Source organism: Triticum dicoccoides, chromosome 5B (assembly GCF_002162155.2).
Source record: "Triticum dicoccoides isolate Atlit2015 ecotype Zavitan chromosome 5B, WEW_v2.0, whole genome shotgun sequence".
Classification (NCBI taxonomy): Eukaryota; Viridiplantae; Streptophyta; class Magnoliopsida; order Poales; family Poaceae; genus Triticum; species Triticum dicoccoides.
Window position 1 is genome coordinate 372,474,557 of NC_041389.1, and position 9,966 is coordinate 372,484,522.

Consider the following 9,966-nt stretch of genomic DNA (forward strand, 5'->3'; position numbering starts at 1 on the left):
ACTTCAGACAGCCCGGCTTCCATGGCACATTATCCAACAATAGGCCATCTTCCAAGAAGGGTGGGAAAACCCAGGCTGTTGCACATTTTAATGTACCTTCATAATGTGTAAGCATGCCCTTCAGTCTATCTTTCATTCCAGATAGATTAGATATAGCAACATCACGAGCAGCTGCAGTCTCAGTGTTGCTGGGGTCAGCTGATGCACATCTACTCTTGTGCTGTGTTATTGCTCAATAAGCAGCATCCTCCATGCCCGCGTCCCCTATCATCTGCTGGCTATCTGTTAGTGTTAGAGTCTTCTGCATCATCATTGACTCCTCAATATCGTTTTGAACAGTCGGATACATGTACTTTCTCAACCTTTCATACAATGCATTCTGCTTCATTTCACTTCTCTCTTTTTTCATGTCGAGCCTCTCTTATTTGCTAAGTGTGAAAGCCCTCTTGTGTGGGACATTAACACCTATACCCCTTGCACGGCCAGGGGGCTCTCTTGTTTCCAGAGCAACGGACAGAATGCCACATGGCCCTGAGTTCCTGTAGAACCTTCTAGGTATCTTGGAAGCCTCTAACATCACTTGATACAGTTCTTCATCATGTGAGTTTTTAAAGTAATAAGTTCTGTCATCACGCCTCCTTGCACGTGCCCGCAAGTAGTCTGTGTCACGTTCGCCGCTGATTTCACTAAAGGCCGGTTTCCCACTCGCCGCTACTGCTTATTTGTCCTCCTTGTCCCATATCGGTGTTAAGCCATAGTATCTTGCCACACCCATACAGTGGGGGTGTGTCTTCTTCTTCTGAAGTTCCGATTGCTTGAAACTCTTCTCAGTAAAGTCTTTAGTTGCCATGAACCTTTTGAACTCTGTGCAGTCTGCCTTTGTAATTTGGGGGTATGCGGGGATTGGGTCCTTGCCTTCACTCAAGTACTTCTTGTACAACACGTGCTTCCAGTTTCTCCAAGCAACCCTAGCCTTCTTTAGTGTAGCGTGTTCCACCTGCATTCTCCACTGCTCTGTAATGTTGAAGTCATCCATGATCTCCCATACTATTCGTCATAGTGTTTCTGTGTCAGCCTTCCGAAACCCCGGCAGATTAATGCTGAGCCTTGCCCTGCCAACAAATCCACACACACTCCTAAACCTCGTGCGTGCTTTATCTGGTTTAGTTGGATCCCAAGACTTTAAATTGATCTCGGTTAATTCATATACACCTTTAGGATGGTGTGTTGGCTTCTTTGGAGCGTTCCTCCATGTCTTAACCGAAAGGGTAATTGCCGCAACTCTATCCCGTTCAATATTACTTGATCCCTCATCATCTGATAATCTTGAACGGTTGTCAGAATCAGATGAAGATACATTGCGTAAATCATGAGTGATGTTGCTTCTATTTGGCATCTACAGAGAACACATGCGAAACTTAGGAAAGGAGGATAAGCAGAAAACTAACAACTTGGTATCAAGCTTTCTAAACATGCCATGCAATAATTTAGAAAATGTATGGCTAATTTGTTAAGTTTGTGTGACTCGGGTGCCCGCGATTTGTTGGAACAAATACAAGTTATATGTACTAGTTAGTAAGTTAGATAATGAACATATATACGCTCTTCATTATTTTATAGCCAATTTGGGAACATAGGAACAAAAATAGGAAGAGGGATTGCGAGGAAATATGCCTCACCGCGATGGAGAGTAGTAACTAACATGCTTATTAATGCAAAACTGGCCGGACCACAGGAGAAGCGAGGGTTACAACATCGATATGCTCGAGGGTGGCTGGCGAGCAAATGAAGACGGCGAGGCGCGGGTGTTGCTACGTCTTGAGCTAGCGTTGGTTTTCCCCAAAGAGGAGAGGGTGATGCAGCAAGTGTAGCGTAAGTATTTCCCTCAGTTTTTGAGAACCAAGGTATCAATCCAGTACGAGGCTCCTCAAAAGTCCCACACGCCTACACAAACAAACTGAGAACTCGCAACCAACATAATAAAGGGGTTGTCAATCCCTTCATGGCCACTTGCGAAAGAGAGATCTGATAGAGATAGTATGATAAGATAAATATATTTTTGGTATTTTATAATATAGATGCAAAAAGTAAAGATGCAAATAAAAGTAGATTGAAAGCAAATATGATAAGAGATAGACCCGGGGGCCATAGGTTTCACTAGAGGCTTCTCTCGAGAGCATAAGTATTACGGTGGGTGAACAAATTACTGTCGAGCAATTGATAGAAAAGCGCATAGTTATGAGATTATCTAGGCATGATGATGTATATAGGCTTCACGTCCATAACAAGTAGACCGACTCCTGCCTGCATCTACTACTATTACTCCACACATCAACCGCTATCCAACATGCATCTAGAGTATTAAGTTCATAAGAACAGAGTAACGCATTAAGCAAGATGACATGATGTAGAAGGATAAACTCATGCAATATGATATAAACCCCATCTTGTTATCCTCGATGGCAAAAATACAGTACGTGTCTTGCAACCCTTTCTGTCACTGGGTAAGAACACCGCAAGATTGAACCGAAAGCTAAGCACTTCTCCCATGGCAAGAAAGATCAATCTAGTAGGCCAAACGAAACCGATAATTCGAAGAGACTTGCAAAGATAACTCAATCATATATAAAAGAATTCAGAGAAGATTCAATTAATATCCATAGATAAATCTGATCATAAACCCGCAATTCATCGGATCTCGACAAACACACCACAAAAAGAGATTATAGCGAATAGATCTCCACAAGAGAGGTGGAGAACATTGTATTGAGATCCAAAAAGAGAGAAGAAGCCATCTAGCTAATAACTATGAACCCGTAGGTCTGTGGTAAACTACTCACAACTCATAGGAGGGGCAAGGATGTTGATGTAGAGGCCCTCCATGGTCGATTCCCCCTCCGGCAGAGTGCTGGCGAAGGCTCCAAGATGGGATCTCGCGGATACAAAAGGTTACGGTGGTGGAAATTGTGTTTCGTGGTGCCCCTGGATGTTTTCGGGATCCGTAGGTATATATAGGAGGAAGAAGTACGTCGGTGGACGCCCGAGGGTCCCACGAGACAGAGGGGTGCGCCCTCCTATCTCGTGGAGGCTCCGATTGTTTCTTGACTTGCACTCCAAGCTCTCCGGATCTTGTTCATTCCAAAAATCACGTTCCCAAAGGTTTCATTCCGTTTGGACTCCGTTTGATATTCCTTTTCTTCGAAATACTGAAATAGGCAAAAACACAGCAATATAGGCTGGGCCTCCGGTTAGTAGGTTTGTCCCAAAATTGATAATAATATATAAAATAAAGCCCATAAACATCCAAAACAGGTAATATAATAGCATGGAACAATCAAAAATTATAGATACGTTGGAGACGTATCAAGCATCCCCAAGCTTAATTCCTGCTCGTCCTCGAGTAGGTAAATGATAAAAAGAGAATTTTTGATGTGGAATGCTACCTAGAATAAATCTTAATGTAATTTTCTTTAATGTGGCATGAATGTTCAGATCCAAATAATAAAAAATAAAAGTTCATATTGACATAAGAAATAGTAATACTTCAAGCATACTAAGCAAAGTAATCATGTCTTCTCAAAATAACATGGCCAAAGAAAGTTATCCCTACAAAATCATATAGTATGGCTGTTGCTCTATCTTCATCACACAAAGTATTTAGTCATGCATAACCCCGATGACGATCCAAGCAATTGTTTCATACTTTAATAATCTCAAACTCTTTCAACTTTCACGCAATACATGAGCGTGAGCCATGGACATAACACTATATGTGGAATAGAATGGTGGTTGTGGAGAAGACAAAAAAGGATAAGATAGTCTCACATCAACTAGGCGTATCAACGGGCTATGGAGATGCCCATTAATAGATATCAATGTGAGTGAGTAGGGTTTGCCATGCAACGGATGCACTAGAGCTATAAATATATGAAAGCTCAACAAAAGAAAACTAGTGGGTGTGCATCCAACTTGCTTGCTCATAAAGACCTAGGGCATTTTGAGGAAGCCCATCATTGGAATATACAAGCCAAGTTCTATAATGAAAAATTCCCACTAGTATATGAAAGTAACAACATATGAGACCCTCTATCATGAAGATCATGGTGCTATTTTGAAGCACAAGTGTGGAAAAAGAGATAGTAGCATTGTCCCTTCTCTCTTTTTCTCTCATTCTTTCTTTTATTTTTATTCTCTTCTTTTTTTATTTTTTTATTTGGCCTTCTCTTTTTTTCTTTGTTTCTGGCCTTTCTCCCTTTTTTTCCTTTTTCTTTTTTTTTCTTTTTGTAAAGTCCGAAGTCACATCCCGACTTGTGGGGGAATCATAGTCTTCATCATCCTTTCCTCACTAGGACAATGCTCTAATAATGGAGATCATCACACTTTTATGGATTTACAACTCAAAAATTACAACTCAAAGCTAGAACAAGATATGACTCTATGTGAATGCCTCTGGCAGTATACCGGGATATGCAATGAATCAAGAGCGACATGTATGAAGATTATGATGGTGGCTTTGCCACAAATACGATGTCAACTACATGATCATGCAAAGAGCAATATGAAAATGATGAAATGTGTCATAATAAACGGAACGGTGGAAAGTTGCATGGCAATATATCTCGGAATGGCTATGGAAATGCCATAATAGGTAGGTATGGTGGCTGTTTTGAGGAAAGTTTTTGGTGGGTGTATGGTACCGGCGAAAGTTGCACGGTACAAGAGAGGCTAGCAATAATGGAAGGGTGAAAGGGTGCGTATAATCCATGGAACTCATATACTTGTTGTAAAAATTTAGAAGTTATCAAAAACCAAAGCACTACCCGCATGCTCCTAGGGGGATAGATTGGTAGGAAAAGACCATCGCTCGTCCCCGACTGCCACTCATAAGGAAGACATTCAATAAATAAAATTGTGCTCCAACTTCATCACAAAGCGGTTCACCATACGTGCATGCTACGGGAATCACAAACTTAAACACAAGCATTCTTTAAATTCATAATCACCCAACTAGCATGACTTTAATATCACTACCTCCATATCTCAAAACTTATTATCAAGCATCAAATTGATCATAGCATCCAATTCACTTTCTATGATAGTTTTTATTATACCCAACTTGGATGCTCATCATTCTAGGACCAAATTTGTAACCATAGCAAATACCATGCTGTACTAAGATACTCTCAAAATAATATAAGTGAAGCATGAGAGAATAACAATTTCTATAAAATTAATCCACCACCATGCTCTAAAAGATATAAGTGAAGCACTAGAGCAAAAACTATCAAGCTCAAAAGATATAAGTGAAGCACATAGAGTATTCTAGCAAATTCTAATCGAATAGGCTTCTCCCAAAAGGTGTGTTACAGCAAGGATGATCGTGGTAAACTAACAAGCAAAGACCAATATAATACACGACGCTCCAAGCAAAACACATATCATGTGGCGAATAAAAATATAGGTCCAAGTAAAGTTACCAATGAACGAAGACGAAAGAGGGGATGCCTTCCCGGCGCATCCCCAAGCTTAGGATTTTGGCTATTCTTGAATATCTTGGGGTGCCATGGGCATCCCCAAGCTTAGGCTCTTGCCACTCCTTATTCCATAGTCCATAAAAGCTTTACCAAAAACTTGAAAACTTCACAACACAAAACTTAACAGGAAATCTTATAAGCTCCGTTAGTGAAAGAAAACAAAACCACCACATAAGGTACTGTAATGAACTCATTCTTTAGTTATTTGGGTGTTAAACCTACTTTATTCCAACTTCCTTTTGGTTTATAAACTAATTTATTAGCCATAGATGCATTGAAATAAGCAAACAACACACGAAAAACAGAATCTGTCAAAAACAGAACAGTCTGTAGCAATCTGTAACTAACGCAAACTTCTGGAACTCTAAAAATCCTACCAAAATAGGAAGTACTGGAAAATTTGTTTATTGATCAGGAACAAAAAGAATCAATGCAAAAGCACGTTTCTGTGATTTATTGAATTTTTTTCTCCTGAGCGCAAAGTTTCTGTTTTTCAGCAGAATCAAATCAACCATCATCATAGTTTATCTTATAGGTTCTACTTGGCACAAACACTAAACAAAAGATAAAAACACATCTAAACAGAAAGTAGAAATAAAATTTAACACTAAACAGGAAAAAAACAAATAACATAATGAAAATTGGGTTGCCTCCCAACTAGCGCTATCATTTAACGCCCCTAGCTAGGCATAAAAGCGAGGATAGACCTAACGAGTGCCATCTTTGGCACTTGACTCATAAGTAGCACGCATGATAGATTCATAAGGTAATTTAACTTTCTTTCTTGGAAAGTTCTCCATGACTTTCTTTAAGGGAAATCGTAATCTGATGTTCCCTTCTTTCATATCGATAATCGCACCAATCGTTCTAAGGAAAGGTCTACCAAGAATAATAGGGCAAGAAAGATTGCAATCTATATCAAGAACGATAAAATCTACGGGCACCAAATTTATATTTGAAACAATAAGAACACCATTGATCCTTCCCATAGGCTTTTTAATGGTGGAATCCGCAAGGTGCAAATTTAAAGAGCAATCTTCAAAATCATGGAAACCTAGAATATCACATAAAGTTTTCGGAATCGTGGAAATACTAGCACCCAAATGACACAAAGCAAAACACTCACAATCTTTTATTCTAATCTTTATAGTAGGTTCCCAGTCATCATTAAGTTTTCTAGGTATAGAAACTTCCAAATTAAGTTTTTCATCATAAGATTGCATCAAGGCATCAACAATATGTTTGGTAAAAGCTTTGTTTTGACTATATGCATGAGGAGAATTAACAATGCATTGCAACAAGGAAATACAACCTTTTAAAGGGCAATTATCATAATAAAATTCCTTGAAATCCGAGATAGTAGGTTCAACATTATTAGAAGTTAAGGATTCTCCAATCTCTCTTTTACCAAATTTAGCATTAAGATCTAAAGACTCCGAATTCTTGGGACGCCTTCTAGGCAAAGTTGATTCATCATCAGTCCCATAATCATCAAAATTGATATTGCAAAACATAGATCTAATAGGAGACGCATCAATAACTTTAAGATCCTCATCACTATTTTCACGGAAACTAGAAGAACACATTTTTATAAAGCTATCTTTCTTAGCACGCAATCTAGCGGTTCTTTCCTTGCACTCGTCAATGGAAATTCTCATTACTTTGAGAGACTCATTGATATCATGCTTAGGAGGAGAAGGTCTAAGTTTAAGAGAATCAATATCAAGCGAAAGTCTATCAACGTTCCTAGCCAAATCATCAACTTTGAGCAATTTTTCTTCAAGCAAAGCATTAAAATTCTTTTGAGAAATCATAAATTCTTTCACACTATTCTCAAAATCAGAGGGCATCTTATTAAAATTACCATAAGGATTATTGTAGGAATTTCCATAATTATTAAAGGAATTACTAGGGAACGGTCTAGCATTAAAATTTCCTCTATAAGCGTTGTTTCCAAAACTATTCCTACCAACAAAATTCACATCCATAGATTCATTATTATTCTCAATCAAGGAAGACAAAGGCATATCATTAGGATCAAGAGGAGTATTTTTAGTAGCAAACATCTTCATAAGTTCATCCATCTTTCCACTCAAAACATTGATTTCTTCTATAGCATGCACTTTTTTACTAGAGGATCTTTCGGTGTGCCATTGAGAATAATTAGCCATAATATTATCAAGAAGTTTTGTAGCATCTCCTAACGCGATTTCCTTAAAGGTGCCTCCCGAGGCCGAATCTAAGAGATTTCTAGAAGCAAAGTTCAAACCGGCATAAATTTTTTGTATGATCATCCATAAATTCAAACCATGAGTAGGGCAATTGCGAAGCATCAATTTCATTCTTTCCCAAGATTGGACAACATGCTCATGATCAAGTTTTTTAAAATTCATAATATCATTCCTAAGAGTGATGATCTTAGCGGGAGGAAAATACTTAGAGATAAAAGCATCTTTGCACTTGTTCCAAGAATCAATACTATTTTTAGGCAAAGACGAAAACCAAACTTTAGCATAATCTCTAAGTGAAAACGGAAATAATTTCAATTTGACAATATTGTTATCCGTATCTTTCTTCTTTTGCATATCACACGAATCAACAAAATTGTTTAGATGGGTAGCTGCATCTTCACTAGGAAGGCCGACGAATTCATCTTTCATAAAAGATTGAGCAAAGCAGCATTGATTTGACAAGACTCAACATCATTAAGAGGAGCAATCGGAGTACTAAGGAAATCATTATTATTGGTATTCGAGAAATCACACAATTTGGTATTATCTTGTGCCATGGCAACAAGTAATCCAACACACAAGCAAACAGAAAAGGGCAAGCGGAAAAGAGAGGAGGAGATTGGGAAAGAGAGGGCGAATAAAACAGCAAGGGTGAAGTGGGGGAGAGGAAAACAAGAGGCAAATGGCGAATAATGTAAATGCGAGGGAGATGGGTTTGTGATAGGTACTTGGTATGTCTTGAATTGAGCGAAGACCTCCCCGGCAACGGCGCCAGAAATCCTTCTTGCTATGTCTTGAGCTAGCGTTGGTTTTCCCCGAAGAGGAGAGGGTGATGCAGCAAGTGTAGCGTAAGTATTTCCCTCAGTTTTTGAGAACCAAGGTATCAATCCAGTAGGAGGCTCCTCAAAAGTCCCACGCGCGTACACAAACAAACTGAGAACTCCCAACCAATGCAATAAAGGGGTTGTCAATCCCTTCACGGCCACTTCCAAAAGTGAGATCTGATAGAGATAGTATGATAAGATATATATTTTTTGGTATTTTATAATATAGATGCAAAAAGTAAAGATGCAAATAAAAGTAGATTGAAAGCAAATATGATAAGAGATAGACCCGGGGGCCATAGGTTTCACTAGAGGCTTCTCTCGAGAGCATAAGTATTACGGTGGGTGAAAAATTACTATCGAGCAATTGATAGAAAAGCGCATAGTTATGAGATTATCTAGGCATGATCATGTATATAGGCATCACGTCCATAACAAGTAGACTGACTCCTGCCTGCATCTACTACTATTACTCCACACATCGACCGCTATCCAGCATGCATCTAGAGTATTAAGTTCATAAGAACAGAGTAACACATTAAGCAAGATGACATGAGGTAGAAGGATAAACTCATGCAATATGATATAAACCCCATCTTGTTATCCTCGATGGCAACAATACAATACGTGTCTTGCAACCCTTTCTGTCACTGGTTAAGAACACCGCAAGATTGAACCGAAAGCTAAGCACTTCTCCCATGGCAAGAAAGATCAATCTAGTAGGCCAAACCAAACCGATAATTCGAAGAGACTTGCAAAGATAACTCAATCATACATAAAAGAATTCAAAGAAGATTCAATTAATATCCATAGATAAATCTGATCATAAACCCGCAATTCATCGGATCTCGACAAACACACCGCAAAAAGAGATTACATCGAATAGATCTCCACAAGAGAGGGGGAGAACATTGTATTGAGATCCAAAAAGAGAGAAGAAGCCATCTAGCTAATAACTATGGACCCGTAGGTCTATGGTAAACTACTCACAACTCATAGGAGGGGCAAGGATGTTGATTTAGAGGCCCTCCAAGGTCGATTCCCCCTTCGACAGAGTGCCGGCGAAGGCTCCAATATGGGATCTCGCGGATACAGAAGGTTACGTTGGTGGAAATTGTGTTTCGTGGTGCCCCTGGATGTTTTCGGGGTCCGTAGGTATATATAGGAGGAAGAAGTACGTCGGTGGACGCCCGAGGGGCCCACGAGACAGGGGGCGCGCCCTACAGGGGGGGGGGGCGCCCTCCTATCTCGTGGATGCTCTGGTTGTTTCTTGACTTGCACTCCAAGCTCTCCGGATCTTGTTCATTCCAAAAATCACGTTCCCGAAGGTTTCATTCCGTTTGGACTCCGTTTGATATTCCTTTTCTTCGAAATACT